Below are 18771 nucleotides of genomic sequence, written 5' to 3'. Positions count from 1 at the left end.
TAAGGTCTCAGATGCTAAACATCTATTTTTATCATTTATAAAATGGGTAAATACTTGTTTTGCCGACACCACGGACTCTGTAGAAGAGTGTTTTTAGGAGATAAGTTCAATATGAAGTTTATGCTGGAGTTTCCCTCTGAATCTCAAGTTTGCTTCTGTGTTTGGTAACTTTACCTAATGTCCTTTTGGAGTTCAAGTGCTCAAACTCAGGACTTCAACTTCATGTGAGTGACTTTTAGTCTGTTATGGATGCACAAAAGGCTGCCAGTTAGCAATTACTGGCTGCTAACTATGGTACCAAAATAAAACCACAGTTAGCATCTTTCTCATGGTGGTCCCAGCAGCAGTGAGAGCTCCATCTGTAGATATCACAACAAAGAAGCTTGTCTAAGCCAGCACTTTAATACCTAATCAATCAGGAAGTTCAAAGCACGCGGTCCCCCAACTTAAGAGTGTAGCGGGGAGGGCCCTCTTACCACACCATCTTAGAGCCGGAAATTCTTGCTTCCTGTGGAAGCAGCCATCTGGATCCACTATTACTAAAGGAAACAGATCTAGTTACAAGCAGCTATTTGTAAAGGAAACTTATGATATCTTTGAAAATAATCTCTCTTACTTAGAGTCAAAGCCTGGCCAGGTTTACCTGTTGAAAACAAATGCAGATTTAAAAAAAAAAAAAAGAAAGAAAGAAAGAAAGAGAGAGAGAGAGAGAGAGAGAGAGAGAGAGAGAGAGAGAGAGAGAGAATAAAAGAAAGAAAGATTCACCAACTTAAAAAGAAAATGAGAATGAAGGAGAAATGCAAATAAAACAGATTTCTTGACTTTTTCATTATTCAAATTTCCTTTTAATTGAATGAGACTTGTGTAAGTTTTTTTTTTTAAATAAAAGGTTGTAGCATTTAATTTTCTTTCATAGCAGAGGAAAAAATGATCAAACTCAAGTTACAAAGTGAGCAAAAGATGAAAGCTTAGAAAGACTTAGAACTTTGCTGACTTATAGACTGAGGCTGGGAAAGGCTAAAAGACAGGAAACACTGATTGCTATTTGTGCAGTATTTCATAGTTTCCACTTTGGTTAAACTAATTGGGAGGAAACTGAGTGATTGGGTTACTGTGCCATCACTTACATCAATCCTTTGCTTTCTTTTGTTGTTTTTCTTAAATCTTTACCCTTTCATATGCAAGAAGACTAAGAATCATTAGCCCATCATATTCTATGTCACAGTCAAATGCTTTGCTATCAAGCTGAGGCATATTGAAATTTGCACTGGTATATGTAGTCATTTCATCACAGATGCGGTTGTGAATTTAATATTAGAGATCAGATGTTACAATTTGGAGGAAGCCAAATATCATGTATACAACTTGTCCTTAAACCCAACCTTGTTTCACTATGTGGGTTTTCATAGCACAGTTGCACAAATGCAAAATCTTTCATATAGAATTTTCCCACTTTTCTAACTTATACAAATCCTACTCATTTGTTTTTCGAAAAGCACCCCCATCAAGTTTCTTTTCAAAAACAAAACAAAAGGAGAACTGGTAACTGTGATACAGTGATAATCACTGCACAAGAACTCTGGATCTATCAACCCTAGGCTGTGTGAAGTTCATGGCCAGTGCTATGACCTGGGCATGCAGATGAAGGAGATCAATTCCTCTGCTTCTTAGGAATAACAGGCTCAAAGTCAGCCCTTGACCATTTCCATTGGTTTTTATCTTTGTTTAAATGAGCTTTTCAAGCTTGCTGGGGATTGAGACGCTATGAAATATCGGATAGAGTCTTAATAAATGTTTCTGGATTGTTGTATCTCAGGCTGATGGCTGTAATTCAGTGCAGCTTCAATCCACTTTTAATACCAAGGAAACCAGACTGTCAGTGACCAGGAAATGAAAGCAGCATAGGCTAATATAAAACCTCACTGTCAGTCCTATGAATTCAGTGTAAAAATAATCTCATGATTTCTGTCCAGTACTATTAGATCAGTGGAAAGGGTTGGTTGTGGCATCCAAAAGAAAGTTCCTACTTTCCCCCAACCCTTGCCCTCCATTACCCCTCCACCCCTGTCACATCCAGTTTGCTCATGTGGATCTCATCCATTTCTCGGTTGTTGGCGATCCCTGTGTCTTTCTCCGGGTCCTCTTTACTAGATAGCCTCCCTGGAGTTGTGAGTAGCAGTCTAGTCATCCTTTGTTTTACATTTAGTATCATCCTATGAGTGAGTACATACCATGTTTGTCTTTCTGGGTCTGGGAAGAGAGCTTAGGGGAGTGGGAGGTCCCAGCTGGATCAAGAACAGAGTGGGAGAACAAGGAAAGAGATACCATGATAAATGAAGACCCCATGGGAATAGGAACAAGCAGAGTGCTAGAGAGGTCCCCAGAAATCCACAAAGATACCTCCACAAGAGACTATTGGTAATGGTCAAGAGAAAGCCTGAGCTGACCTTCTCTGGTGATCAGATGGCCAAACACCCTAACTGTCATAATAGAACTCTCATCCAGTGACTGATGAAAGCAGATGCAGAGATCCATGGCTAAGCCCCAGGTGGAGCTCCAGGAGTCCAATCATGGAGAGAGAGGAGGGATTATATGAGCAAGAGATATTGAGACCATGATTGGAAAAAGCACAGGGACAAATAACCAAACTAGTGGAAACACATGAACTATTACCAATAGCTGAGGAGCCCCCATGAAACTGGACCAGACCCTCTGGATAAGTGAGACAGTTGATGAGCTTGAACTATTTAGGAGGCCCCCAGGCAGTGGGACTGGGACCTGTCCTTAGTGCATGAGCTGGCTTTTTGGAACTTAGGGCTTATGTTGAGACATTTTGCTCAGCCTTGGTGCAGGAAGGAGGGGACTGGACCTGCCTCAACTGAACCTACCAGACTGAGCTGAATCCTCAGGAGAGACCTTACCTTTGAGGAGGTGGGAATGGTGGGGGAGATGGATTGGGGGATAAGGCTGGGGGATGGGAGGAGGGAGGAAAGGGGAATCTGTGACTGATATGTAAAATTAAATTATAAAATAAAATAAAAAGGAAGTTCCTATTTTACAGACATACAGTATAAAGAACAAACATCTCCAGTTTTTCTAAAGATAGCAATATTAAAAATATTCCAGTGTTTTTAAAGTCATCATTGGAGATGGACTATTCCTTTCCATGTTTCTTGTGCACTTTACATCCATATTTTTTTTTAAGTTGAAAATAGGCCTGACAAGACTGCTCAGTGGTTAGGGGTACTTGCTGCACAGGTCTGACAGGTTGTTCTTTTAACTTCACACGCCCCACCCCTGACATACAATGGGGTGGGGAAGTAAAATATTTTTAATTTAAAAAAAAAATTAAATGAATTATTGGAAAATAAATCGAAAACAACAGTAAATCGAAAATCTTTTGACTCTCAGTTTCAACAGACAAAATTATCCTGCCAAACTTCCATGAACATTTATCCTAAAGTTCTAACCTACTTCTCCACTGATAGGATGTGACACTTGCGAGCCAGGACCAATCTTTGGGCCTGCACTTGGCAAAGCACTGTGGTGAAGCTGGTCACTGTTACATGGCTGCTGCTGACTGCCCAAGCAAAGGGACCAACAAGTGAGGATGGTATTTATTTGAGGAAACTTAGTAGCCAGAGAAACAGATTTGAGAAATATCTTTCTGCAAAGACTAGAATAGTTGATTCTCTTTTCTTTTCCATTTTATATTTCCTCATTTTTTTTTAGTAAATGGAAGAAATCCTCTATTTTTTACATGTTTCTTTCTTAATAATATTCAAATCTTGTGGATATAATCTCCATAGAAAATCCTTCATATTCCCTTGCTTGTGGTAACCAAAATAAGCCATCTCTAGTTAGCTCCTGTGTTTTGATTTTATTATAAGACAATATGTAAATTTTGTAGTGAGCCCATTACAAAACATTTTAGTTAGTTGATCAAAAGCAGGTTCTGTAATAGCCCAGACTGATGTCGTCATTGTTTTTTTTGATATGATGGCTGTCACATTCTTTGAAGTCAAAGACAAATTTCATTCTTAAAATTACATGTGTGTGAAATCAACAAAGACAATGGAGACTAAAATAAATTTATTAACAAATACCTCAGACTGGATCAATACCATTTCTCCAACATATGTGCATACCCTTAACTGATGAAACAGAAAATCAATTATTGCTATAAGATGGGAGTGTTAGTGCAGTGAATGGTACCTCTGAGAGCTGATGTATCATGACTTAATAGGAGTAATTCTTAAAGAATCTCATAACTGTTTTTTTTTCCTGTGATTTCTCCTTTGATTACTTCTGTCAAATAAGTAAGAACTAAAGAAAAAAAATAAGTGAATGTGCTTAATTCAGTTATTTCTAGGTATTAAAGTAACTACTAAGAGGCATGTCAAAATAGGTTTCTTCATAGTCCTGCGGCAGTAGAGGAAGATGTGAACTTTGAAGGAAAGGGTGATTATTTGTCACAGAATGTTCTCACTGAATGTTTTGATATCTATTAAACACCATCAATTCACTGTAGCTAGGTATTGGCATATACCTTTGATCCCAGTACTCAGGAAGCAGAGGTTTGAGGATCTATTTGAGTTTGAGGCCAGTCTGGTTTCCATAGTGAGTTTCAGGCCAGCCAGCATCACATAGTGAAAAACTGTATACAAAACTAAAAGTAATATTAATAAAAAATGTAATTGTGATTATAATATTCAAGTAAGTATTAACAACTTATACAGAACATGGGCCTAGCCATTTGAGACTGTAAACAAATAAATACTACTGTGATTTTTCTACTTTCACTGTTATTAGGCCATAATAAAAATAAATGCAACTTTCATTGCATTTAACCACATGCAAGTATTTCATTATCCATAATATAAGCAACATTTATTAGAATACATATAACGAATGGGATGGTTTAGAACCAAATTTGGAGGTTATTTAAGTTGGCAGAAGATTGGGAATCAATCTTCCTCAAGACCCAGCTATAGCACGCTTGGGCATGTACCCAAGGAATGCTCAATCATACCACAAGGAAACATGCTCAACTATGTTCATAGCAGCATTATGTGTAATAACCAGAACCTGGAAATAACCTAAATGCTCTTCAACTGAAGAATGGATCAAGAAAATGTGGTACATATACACAATGGAGTACTACTCAGCAGAGAAAAACAATGACACCATGAGGTTTGCAGGCAAATGGATAGAACTAGAAAAAAATTATCCTGAGTGAGGTAACTCAGACTCAGAAAGACAAACATGGTATGTACTCACTAATAAGTGTAAAGTAAAGGATAACCAGACTGCAACTCACAACTCCAGGGAGGCTACCTAGTAAAGAGGACCCTAAGAAAGACACAGGCATCTACATGAGGAAACTGGGGTGAGGGGAGTAATGGAGGGCCAGAGTTGGGGGAAAGAGAGCTTAGGGGAGTGGGAGATCCCAGCTGGATCAGGAACAGGGAGGGAGAACAAGGAAAGAGATACCATGATAAATGAAGACCCCATGGGAATAGGAACAAGCAGAGTGCTAGAGACGTCCCCAGAAATCCACAGAGATACCTCCACAAGAGACTACTGGCAATGGTCGAGAGAAAGCCTGAACTGACCTACTCTGGTGATGTGATGGCCGAACAACCTAACTGTCGTGATAGAACTCTCATCCAGTGACTGATGGAAGCAGATGAGAGATCCATGGCCAAGCCCCAGGTGGAGCTCCAGGAGTCCAATCATGGGGAGAGAGGAGGGATTATGTGAGCAAGAGATATTGAGACCATGATTGGAAAAAGCACAGGGACAAATAACCAAACTAGTGGAAACACATGAACTATGAGCCCCCATGGAACTGGATCAAGCCCTCTGGATAAGTGAGACAGGTGATGAGCTTGAACTATTTAGGAGGCCCCCAGGCAGTGGGACCAAGCCTGTCCTTAGTGCATGAGCTGGTTGTTTTTAGAACCTGGGGCCTATGTAGGGCACTTTGCTCAGCCTTGGTATAGGGAGGAGGGGACTGGACCTGCCTCAAGTGAATCTACCAGGCTGAGCTGAATCCCCAGGGGAGACCTTGCCTTGGAGGAGGTGGGAATAGGGGGTGGATTGGGGGGTAAGTTTGGAGGGGTGGGAGGAGGGAGGACAGGGAAACCTGTGGCTGATATGTAAAATTAAATCAACCATAAAATAAAAATATTTATTAAAAAAAGCAAATCTCCACCTCTAAAAAGAAGATGTTTGTACAGTGACAAAAGAGTCCAGGATGCAGAAATCTGACAATATCAACAGTATCCTTTAGTGTGGGTCATTAGAAGTCAATCAAACACAGTTGTATCCTTCTTTATCTCACCAGAGTAGCTATGTACAGATTACAAAAACACACAGGGCATTGCTGTAAAATATTATTTTAAGGTATGTTAGTTTTGGTTATGTTGCATCTGTTTAACTCTGTAAAGCTATGTTATCTTTGTCTCTAAAATACCTGATGATCTAATAAAGAGTTGAATAGCCAATAGTGAGGCAGGAGAAAGGATAGGTGGGGCTGACAGGCATAGAGAGAATAAATAGAAGGAGAAATCTGGAAGGAAAAGAAAAACAGGAGAGAGAGAACAGGACAAAAGGATGCTAGGGGCCAGCCACCCAGCCACCCAGCCACAGAGCCAGCCATGGAGTAAGAGTGAAAGTAAGATATACAGATGTAAGAAAAGGAAAAAGCCCAGAGACAAAAGGTAGATGAGGTCATTGGAAGTTAAGAAAAGCTGGCAATAAACAAGCCAAGCTAAAGACTGTGCATCTGTAATTAAGAATATGCCTCCATGTCTATTTATTTGGTAGTTGGATGGCAGACCTGGCCCCCAAAGAGCAGAAGAGCAAAAACAAAACAAAACAAAACAACAACAACAACAACAACAAAAACCCAATAACAGGGCATTTAGGTAGAAAGGTGCTAAGTTGAAAGTAGTTCTCTAAAAAAAGCAACTACTTTCTCTTTTCTCTGGACTGGAGATTTGTTGTTTGTTTTCTTCCCATGCACTGAATAGAAGCAAGAGCAAGGCCTTTTGGTGACTGGAAATGTCAATTGGTCAATAGGGGATGAGCAGAAAACAGGAACATAAAGCGAATCTTAACAACACGAATTCCAGATAAGTCTCCAGAGAGACATTTAAACACATTGCAAGATGTTAGGGATTTCCAACTTGCTAATATTTCCCTAGTCAAGTATTGTCTTTTTATAATACCACATCAATAAATGTTTCAGTTTTGATTAATGAAGGGAGTCAAAAATAATATAATTCTAGGCTGAGTACAGCTGACATTTATTTTCCCTTGAGAGAGATGATGAGGATTCTCTTTGGTGACAATGTCACCTTTGTGAGCTTCATGTGAAGACTCCAATAGAAAGTAGAAATTACATACTTCCTTTTAGGAAAATTCTTTGTAGTCTTACTGGAATTTTTTTTTTTTTAAGATTGGGAGGGATGTGGGTTGTATAATGCTGGTATAAACCTTAAGACTGGAATGCCTGCTGTCTCCCATTTTGGACATGAAACCATTTTTCATATTAAAGGTATATCTATATTAGTTCTAGAAGCAAGTAAGAACTGTATTTTTTTGTAATTTATGTATTGAGATATTGAAAGTTAAATTTAGGGCCTCTAATGCTTGACAGACACTCTGTTATAAAACTATATCTACAGTCCTCACTTTTTTTCTTTTAAAATGAACAAATAAATGAATACAAAAAAAAGAGATTCAAAGCCCTTATTTAATCCCAACGAATGAACCATAATGCAAAGCATTGAGTTATTGGCTGAAAACAAGAAAGTTTTGCTTGGAAACCTTACATAATCAGATCGTTTGAAAAGTAAGGAAGCTACCAACTGTTTTCTAAAGAGAACATAATGAGCTTTGTGTCTGTAAATGGTTAACAAATGTCTCACTTTGAGCATTGTGCATTATATATAGTGGAAAATTTACAATTTGTAAATACTTAGAATCATTTAAAGTTCTATTTGTAGGGCATTCAACATCATTTAAATAATATTCTTTCATCACTATTTAGGGAAGCAAAAAAACATTATGAAGTACATTGAAATAAATTAGGGTCCAGTTAGTGTCTATAGGTTAAGTCAAGTGAAAAGTTCAAGAATAATAAAGCAAGCTCACTATGTTGATCATCTAGACAGAATGGAAAGTTCTGAGGATAACTTAAGCTGTCTTTGCATTTATTTTACTGATGCGTCTGTCATATGATATCCTGTAAAAGAGAGAGATAATGAACTGTTAATCATATTTTTCAGTAAATACAAGTGACAATCTATGTATTTGTAAATGGAAGTATAAAAGTACAGAAGAGTGTATTTTTAGCAGAACTGCGAATAAGTTTGGACGAGAGCAGTTGGGTCAGCCATGGGTAGAGATGTTTGTGAATATTGCAGCAAGAGAATGTGCGGGAAACTGAGGCAAAACCTTAAATGATAAAAATTAACCTGGTTATTCAACCTGATGGTGGAAAAGTGTTTTCAGCACAGGTATCCAGAATATTCTTTCAAACTTGAAGATAGAGAGTAAAGGGATGGAACAAGGTTGCTGAGTCTGGTGGAGACTCTGTCTTTTCTGTTCCTAGGATAACACCAGGATCAAGGTGTTTGTAAACGAATTTAGCTGTGTGATTCCAGTGGGTTAGAGTTTATGTTAGTAGAAGAAAGGCATATATGGTTAGAAGATCCCATGATAGTTGACATCGTGGTCCGTAAGTAGGAGGCAAAGAGCACTGAGGATGAAAGTAGGTTTTTGCAGCAGGGTCATGGATCCAGACATCACTCTCCACAGCAGCTTGGGCCCTGAATGACACCATGGTTCCTGGTGGCAGGACAGGCCACTCAGATCAGCATAGCTCTGCTGGTATCATGGCCCCTGAACTCCAACAAGGCCACAGGCGCAGACCCCGAACTTCCATATATCCTTTGGTGGCAATGTGGGCCTTGGATTTCAACATAGAACCAACTGTAGTAGGACCATGGACCCAGACATGGTCCTCAGCAGGAGCAGGATCTGAATGTCACCATTGCCCCAGGTAGCAGAGCAGGCTACTCAGTTTGGTATGGCCCTAGCAGCATGTTCTTTGGACACCAACCTGACTCCAGGTGGTGGCCCAGAACCTGGGCATCCACATGGCCTTCGATGGTAACAGGAGCCACAGATATCAACACAGACCCTGGCTGCAGTAGGGCCACAGACAAAGACATGGCCCTCAGCTACAGCTCTGGCCTGGATGTCACCATGGCACTGGGTAGTGATGCAGCTCATTCAGATCTGCACCTGGGGTCTGTGTTGATGATATCTGTGGTGTGTGTTACCACAGGGGGCTGGCCATAAGAACTATGCATTATGAAATCTGAGGACCAAGCTGAGCTGGCCACGACCTTTGCTGGCCCTGCCGTCTCCAGACACTGTGGCAAGAGACTCTGTAAGGCCCTGACTCTTACAGGAGAGCTGGCCCCCAAAACTTATGATAAATGTCCCCACCCTTCACTACGGGCATGGGAGAACTGACCCTGATGGAATGGGTGTAGGAGAGTTGGCTTTGCCCCTCACCTGAGGGGAGTGGCCCCAGTAGCCCAGACTGACCAGCTCAGCTGCTACCCAGACCCACATCCAGGGCCTTGGGTTGGCACACATTAACATCTACCCCATCCATGATGACCCACTGGAACTTATGAAGGGAGTGGTCCTGAGGAATGATACCTAAAGGATCTCCATTTGGGTGGACCACAGGATATCTGAGCGACTTTCAGTGAGGATCCAGTGATGATTGTGTGCCAGAAACCAGAGGCCTTGAACCAGACTGCAATGAACATTTGTAAGTAAAGCTGATTGGACAAAAGGGTATAAATGTGTGATGCAAGGTGGCGCCCAGTGTCACCAGAACAAATAAAGAGGTGTTGGAAACACAGGAAAGATGGAGGAGTGAAGAGATTTTGTTTGTTTGTTTGTTTGCTTGGTTTGGTTTTAATTTTATTTAGTTTTTTTTTTTTTTTTTAATTTTCTTTGCAGGGGCAGGGCACTGCAAGGGTGAAGGGCAGATATAGGGGGACTGAGAAATAATCAGAATTGGGGTGCATGCTATGAAATTCCCAAAGAATCAATAAAGAAATTATTATTATTTTTTTTAAAGAATAGGTTTTTGAAGCCTCAAAGCACCTCCAATGACAAACTTCCTCCAACAAGGCTGCACTTCCTAATCCTTCCAAACTGTTGGGGACATAAAATTCTTTGAGCCCTCAGAGAATGGAATGTTAAACACACAGGGGCTTCTTCCTAATGGTGGAGATAAAATATCTGTTTTCCTGCCCGGAAATCTGGGAGTGGATATTGTTAATGACCTGATGTCCTTTTTACCATCTGTGGAGGCAGACCTCACCTAAACTGTTTATCCTAGATTGTTTTTCCCCTAGATCATTATCTTCAGCTCCCAGTGAATAGAATCCATCCTCAGGAGGGATGCCACCCATAGAAGCCTGCTGACCTCCATGATATTTTGCTCAGACCACACTAGATTCTGGACCTTTTAGTTATGGAACCCACCCTCACGGTCACATATACTTTGCAAAGGAGTTTCTATGTAGTCACATCTTAAACTTTATTGTGCACCTGGAATTGGAATGATTGTTGCCTGGAAACTATTTACCCCCAATTTTTACTGTGTTTTAAATATGCTGACAATGATCCACCTAGCATCAGACTCTCTAGAAGGTTTGATCCAAGTTGATGAAGTCAATCTGAAGTAAATTTCCATTCTTGATTCTTTGTTAGTTTCCCTGCCTGACAAGGGTCCTCTTCACAGAATGGTTCAATCAACCGAGGAGCAAGTAGTCAAACAAATGAGCCTATGGGGGCCATTCTTATTCAAACCAACCTACTTCCTTCTGCATCTTTTCAGGGCTTGTGTCCCTTATCTGATGGAGATCTGGGAGGACCCTAACATCTAGTGAAGGAAGGATGTTGTGACTAGATTACAAGCCACTAAATCAGTGCAGGGATGGACCTTGAAAGGATCTAACAGTCACAACTCTTATCAACTTGGTATTCCCAAACTAAAGTAACAATTGTTAACATTCATTTATTTTGGCTACAGTAGCTTTTATTGAAATATCTGTGGACTGAGCACCATTTTACAGTTTTAACTCACCAATGTCTCTCGGTAATTCTAGTGTTTCTGTTATAATATGAAGTGTGATTGTAGTTAGTCTTAACAATAAAAACCTAGACTAAGATATTGAGGGTAAAAGGTAGCTAAAAGAGCAAAGAAGCAGAGCAGCCAGACTTCTTACCTCTAGGAAATCTCAGACTGAATGGGGGTCTCCTGTCTTTATAAATCCTCAGACTGAATGGGGACTTTCCTGTCTCTACCCACCTTATATTCCAGTCCCACCCCCTGATGCTGGGATTAAAGGCGTAAGCCTCCACCACATGGCTCTGTTTCTTTTTTAGACTGGATCAGTCTCATTTAGGTGGCATTGAACTCCTGATCTTCCTGCTTCCTCCTCCCAAGTGCTAGGATTAAAGGTGTGTGCCACCACTGCCTGGGCTCTATGATTAACTAGTGGCTAGCGCCACCATCTGACCTCCAGGAAAGCTTTATTTGTCAGAACAGGAACAAAATATCATACAACAATAATGTTTCACAGATGAAGAAACTTGTTCTGTACTTATTGAGAGTCTAAGTTAAGAACTTTCTGTATGTCAAAACCTGAGCTTTAAGTCCCTACTTCATACCAGTTTTCTAAGACACCCTTTTGAGTTCCTGTTCGATAAACATTTTAACAATGGTTCATATTTGAATATGAGATGTCCCTCATATACTGGGTGCTTGGATCTTAGCTGGTGGTGCTGTGTGAAAGTGTCTGGAAAGTTTAGTAGGTGGAAGTTAAAGATGGAGAAAGTAGATCGCCAAGAACAGGTCTTTGAGGGTATCTAGTCACTGGTCCCTTCCTTTCTCACATTTTCTTGTCGGCTTTGAAATGTGACATTTCTCCACCACATATTTCCAAAATGTTCTGCCCAATCTGTGGGATCAAGAAACCAGAAGAGAAGAGAACCCTTTGAAACTGTGAGGCAACTTTGTTTGTTTTGTTTTTACATTCTTCTTTCAGGTCTGTTGGTTAGTGATGCAGAAGTTATCAATGTAATTCTATTTACATTCAAGAAGCTCGTAGCTAATGCACAGTACCTTTCATACATTGCCTCATTTGTCCTGGGGATGGAGAGTTTGATTGGGGTGGAGGAAGCCAGCTGTGCACTCACAAGCAGAAAGAAATCAGCCATGGATAGAAGGATCGAGTGAACAGTATCTGTGGGGGGAAGGGCGCCTTGCTTCAAAGGTCTCTTAGAAATTAGAACAAGCATCCTAACACCTGTTCCCAGATGAAGAAAGAACCCCCAGAAAGAAGCAAACCTGGGAATAAAAAAAGAACACACAGAGATGAAGCCCAATTTCTTCGACCCCCTCTCCAAAAGAAAGCCATCTAAAGCTCACAGAGAAATCTTCCTTTGTAAAATTACCACAACTGGCTCTTTTTTTTTTTCCTTTCAATTTATAGGCCAATCAACTTTAAGTATACCTAATAGCACCTTGTAAAATCTAAGCAGTTTAAACAGCAGGCCCTGTCCTGATGTGATTGGTTTTCTGAGTCATTGCTTCTTTAAAAGGCTGAATTGATCTTTTCTATCTTGACTCTGGTAGAAATATGAGGGATTTTTGGTCAAATGACAAGTACTCTGCCTATTAAAGTACTTTCCTTGATTTTTGAGGACAGAGTTGGTTTTCCTCTCTATCTTTTACACAGCAGCTTGAAAAAATAAATTGAATTTTTTTTCCCCTGAATGACTCATTCCAAACTTAAAAGATAGCCATTAAATTTTATTGTGCTGGTGGTAGTCCTGCCATGAAATGGATTTGAATTTGATTCCCTTCTGCATTCCTGTTAATATAGAACGTTAAGACTAAGACACTATATAGAAAGCACATTTCCAAGTGGATAGGTCATCAAACTTTTTGGCCAGTTCTCTTTTATTAATTAAAACATGAAATTATTTACTCATGTGTGTGGGGGGGGATGAGTGTGCCACAGCATACATGTGAAAGTCAGAAGAAGATTGGCAGGAATTGCTTTCCCCTTTCCTCTCTGTTGCTTCCTGGGATGGAATTCAGGTCATCAAGCTTATCAGAGAGCGCCTTTACCCCCTGAGCCATTTTTTCTGGCTCTCCTTCTTGGCCAGCATCTAATATTTAATTTTTGTTGTTTTAAGTAGATTTTTATCTTCCTTGAATTATAACTTTGTATAATGAGGTTGTGTTCATGAGTAAGGAGCATATGATGTTAGAAATTCCAAGAGAATTTATAGTGATCGTTTGTTTTTATTTTTCTCTATTAAAGCAAAAAGCCAGTAAAAAGAGAGCTCTCAGTAGCAGGCCATACAGTTTTCAAAATATTTCTCTATATAAAATATTTAGCTTGGATTCTCTTTTGATCAGTGAAGGGAGGAACTTCACAGGGGGAAAAGTCATTAAACCCTAAAGTAAAATAAGAATACAGCCGAGAAAGGAACAGAAGAGTGAACTGAAGAATAAAAATTCTTTTAACTTTTAATGTACACACAGATCAGCAGCACTATTTGTTAATGTTGTTCTTAAACTTGCAGAACACTGATATACACAACTTCCAAATGTGTTATATAAGGAAAGCAAGGAAACACCATTGTCATGGCTTGGATTCCCTCTCTGTCTTTTCTTTCCTCATTTTGGTGTGATATGTACGTGTGTGTGTGTGTGTGTGTGTGTGTGTGTGTGTGTGTGTGTGTGTGAGTGAGAGAGAGAGAGAGAGAGAGAGAGACAGAGACACAGAGAGACAGAGAGAGACAGAGAGATAGACAGAGAGACAGAGAGAGACAGAGAGATAGACAGAGAGACAGAGAGAGACAGAGACACAGAGACAGAGACAGAGAAAGAAGAGACAGAGAGAGACCGAGACAGAGAGAAAGAGACAGAGACAGAGACAGACACAGAGATAGAGACAGAGAAAGAGATACAGAGAGATGTGAGCACTGTGGTGTCCAGAGAAGGATATCTCTCATTGAACCTCAAACTGTTTTTCAAATAGAGTAGCTATCTAACAAGTCCCAGGATCTTGTTCAGCCCTCTGCAGTGCTGGAGTTACACCTGGATATTTATGTGAGTGCTTGAATCTGAACTCACATTTCCATGCTTGTGTACTTACCCATCTCCCTACGCCCACATTTTCTCTCATTTTAAACATATTTAGCAACTATAATACAATAGATAAGAATGATGATAGTATATTGTTAAATTGAATTTAGGGACATGGGTGACACAGCAACACTAAGGTGAGTCTTACCTAGACATTTAAGAACCAATGTCAACCCCTGTATTTCTTAACTCTGTTTAGTCATTCTTTTTAAAGTATTTGCAGCAAAGTCACTGCATAGTGAAATAATTCAAACCAGCAAGTTCAAAGAGTAACTCGGCTGTGCACAGACATGAAATGCTACTGTGGCAGAAGAGGCAGGCCTCAGATTTGTCTGTTCACCATAACAGGGGTGAGGGTGATAGTTTTTGCAAAATAACACAAGTTTTGGTTTTGATTTTGGTATGAGAAACAATTGTGTTAGAAAACAAAATATTCAGTTTGAGGGTATGGCTCAGTGGTACAGTGAATGTTTTATATACTGGAGTCTACAGTCTAGAGGATTCCATAGCATGAGAATTTAGGGGATAAAGGAGCAAAAAGCCAAGAAGCTGCAAGGAAAGTGAACAGGAAAATAAAGAAGAGGGGGAGACCAAAGAAGAAATGGCAGAGATCTTTGTTCAGTTCAATACTGGTCTGACAAAATGGCAACCCAATGAGAGAAGCATTGGGTTCTACGAGTGTGTTCGTGATCAGCTGTTGCTTCTCATGGATACATTTGAGAGTCTGCATGAACTAACTACTGTTTAAAACCAGGACTTCTTACAGTACTCTGCGTTATAAATAAATTGGGAGGTCATTAGGCTTAGAGGGCTCTGGCACCTTGGGCTCTCCCTTGAGTATACTGAAGCCTAATTCAATGCAGCGTGGAAAGAAGTTACAGCTTAATCAACCAGATGCTGACTGCTGATCTCTAACTTTAGTCCATCTATTGTTTTTGTTTTTGTTTTTTTTTTCCTCTGTCTTGCTCTCTAGAACACCTCATGAATGTTTCTTTCACCATCTCCCTTTCTGGAGGAAACTGCTTGTAGTGTGGTGTTGTCCAATTCATGGATTGGTGAATGTTCATATAAACTCATCAACATGTCAATTTGCCTATGCTTCTCTTTAACAGTGTTAAGGTCCAAAATAGGATCTCTTACAAGCTGATTACAGAATAAATCCAGGCAATAATACTTTACTTTAAAAGATAAATCAAGTTAGAGAGTGTCTTTTCTTACCTTTGCATGCTTTCCTTCTCTCGGCTGGGTCTGTACTGGAGATCTTTTCGGATTCTTCCATTCCCTGTATGCTCTAGTGTATCATCAGTCTTTTTATTTAAATGTTGTATTATAATAGGCTACACAGGACCATGTACATGCACATCTACAAATGTAGTTTGAGCATATGTCCAATACCCTTCTACTTCCCCTTTCTTACCATCCAAGTGAGTGCTTTCTTTGGCTCTAACTTTCAGAATAATTTCATCATTTAGTGTTTATATCGATCCTGTGAATAGGAGCTCTTTGTTTTCCTTTTAGGAAACCTATCTTAAGATAACCCATGTCCTGCTGTGGTCTTGGAGGACAAGAGCCTGAAAGAGCATTATTTGAAGTCTTAGAAAAGTTGGAAATGAGGAAAATACTTAAACAATATTGATTGATATTCATGTAGAACATGATATTCTATTATTTTAGTACTGGGGTTCTATGATGCAACTTCTCTTGTTCAAGAAAAGAGAATTCACTCATCTGTGGAATGCTTACCATTTTAAGAATTTTTTAATTATAAATAAGTTATGGAGTGAGGGTCAATATGTTTCTCAGTTAATTCAAGGCAAGAGATTCTGATTGCTTAGAACCAATATGATTGAGCCAGATCCTCAAAGAATATTCTCACTCTGCTTTTCATCTGGTCAGTAGAGACCAAGATGAAGGCTTTCATATGAAAATACCTTAAATTTCTGAAAGTTAAGATATTGCTCGTGTTTCTAGAATACTATAAATGAAATCAAAGTTCTCCTTACTTTTATGACTTAGAAATTATTTCCTTCCTTACTTGGACTGAGAAATCACATATAAGACAACTTATAGAATAAGGATACTTAAATACCAAATGATTTTATTTTTACTGTGTCTTTGTGCCACAGTAATGCCATGTGCAACTTATTAAGGAATATAGGGGAAATTTCTAGGAATCAATTAAAATAAAGAAGGAAACAACATTTTTGATGAATGATACCATCTTCTTGAGGGTGTTCAGTATTTATTTCTGATTTTATTTAATATTGCACTAGATAGGCATATCAGTATTTATTCAGTCTTTCATTATGGGTGGTTATTTCCACTTGAGAATATTTACAGCTGTAATAAGAATGTAGAAAAAGAGTATCATTGATACATTTTTAGTTTTAGGGTGTCCAATGCAACTTTGATGCTCACTGTCCAGAATCTAGCCACAGTTCTCTTGACTTCTTCAATTAGGATGCCAGATACATGTTTAAGGATTTCCAGACACTTGACTACAAACTGTGTTCCCATTTTCTGCTCAAGCTGTGAATTCTGAGGTAGGACTCACAGAACACAGAAAATACTGTACTTATATTTCAGTTTCATTACAGCAAAGATACAAACCAGAGTCAACAGAAACAGCACATGAGATGAGGTCTGAGAATAAGCAGACATGGTGTTCCCAATGCTCCAGGGTGAATTGCTTCACTTTTTGTGTTGGAGTGGGGTAGTGTGTCACAAACTACCAGTGTTGATTTCAGGTATCCTATTAGAAATTTTTGCTCTGTTTTTGTGAATAGATCTGCTTAACTAAATTACTGATTTCACTATTGATATCTATCTTCAGCCTCTACTCATTAGGGATTGAGAGTTTGGGTTTCTGCACTCAGTTCTAACACTTCAGCAGTAATCTCCTGTTTTTCTGGCTTCATATCCCCAAAGCCACCTACAAAGCCAGTGTAAATCATCTCAGCATGATACCAGAAGGTCTGGTGCAAGGAGCCACAAGATAAAGGAATTCTACTACCAGGAAATTCCTTGGACTTGGAGGTTTCTTCAGACTTCTATGTTGAAACCAGAGACAAATAACCAGCAAATTCTTTTTTATTTATATAGTGTTATGTTATCTAGGAATGACATTGTTCTACATTATGTAAAACAAACACTTGCAAAGTGAGTGTAAAATTTCATTCTCTGATAAGCAGTAACTTCTGTGAATTCCATTTGCTCTTCATCTTTGCCATTAGTTGCTGCCTGGAATTTGGCCGTTTTAGTAGTGTTTGGTAGTATCACATAAGAATTTGGTTTGAATTTCCATAATGACTAATGGTTTTGAAATCTAGGAGCTTCGTGCATTTGCTCTTATTTTTATGTAAGAGATGTACTGAAATGTAATTCCTGCACTATAAACTTTATTCATTTAATGTATTCAATCTTAAGATTTTGAGAACAAAGTCATCCAAACTACTGCTACTGTGATAGATTGAACCATACCCCTCAAAATTTACATGTTGTTCTTCCAGTTCCTAGTACATCAGAATGTAGCCTTAATTAGAGAAAGTCTTTACAAAGATAATCAAATCTAAGTGAACCTTTCTCCAGTGTGGTTGCTGTCATGTATGAGGGGAACTCCGGACACTAAGATTTTCCTAGAGAAAAGATGGTGGAGAGAAACCAAGGTCCTCTAAATGCAGAGGATAGAGGTCTGGAACAGAACTTATCTCACAGCCCTGAGAAGGAGACAACTTTACTGACACTTGGATCTCAAAGTTCCAGCCTTCACTGCAGTCGGACAATAGATTCATATTGCTTAAGTCATTCAGTGTATGTACTTTCTTATAGTAGATCTGGAAAACCAGTAAACCCACAGTCAACTTCATGACCTTTAAAATCCTCCCCAAAGAACTATATACAATTAGGAGTCTGTCCACATTTCCCTCAAGATGTCCTTACCCAGAGCATAAGCAACCACTTTCTAATTGCAGTATAGATCTTCCCATTCTCAACAGCTCTAAATTTAGTTTTTGAGCAAATGCCCAAGTGTTCCACAGAGTCTGCACCCTTTCATATTCCCACCAGCTGTATGTGAAGCTGCCAGTTTCTCTACATTCTCACCAATACTTGTTTGTTTCTGATTGCTGTCAACTTAGTAGGTGTGAAGCTGTATCTTGATGTGACTTGCATTTCCTCAATGGTTAGTATGTTTTCATATGCATATGGTTCTTATGCCGTCTTTCAAGAAATGTTGACTGTGTATTCAATTACCTTAAACCAGTGTTTCTCAACCTTCCTAACGCTGCAACCTTTCAATACAGGTCCTCATGTTGTGGTGACCCTCAACATAAACTTCTTTTCATCAATACTTCATAACTGTAACTGTCCTACTGCTATTAATCATAATATAAATATCGGTGTTTTCCAAGTCAAAACAAGGGGGAATTACAAAACGAGCTGATGTCTACAAACTTGGAGAGAGAAAATGAAAGGGGGCATTATCTTTTTGTTTGTTTGTTTGTTTT

Source organism: Onychomys torridus, chromosome 12 (genome assembly GCF_903995425.1).
Source record: "Onychomys torridus chromosome 12, mOncTor1.1, whole genome shotgun sequence".
In the NCBI taxonomy this organism is placed as follows: Eukaryota; Metazoa; Chordata; class Mammalia; order Rodentia; family Cricetidae; genus Onychomys; species Onychomys torridus.
Note: the sequence above shows the minus strand (reverse complement) of the source record.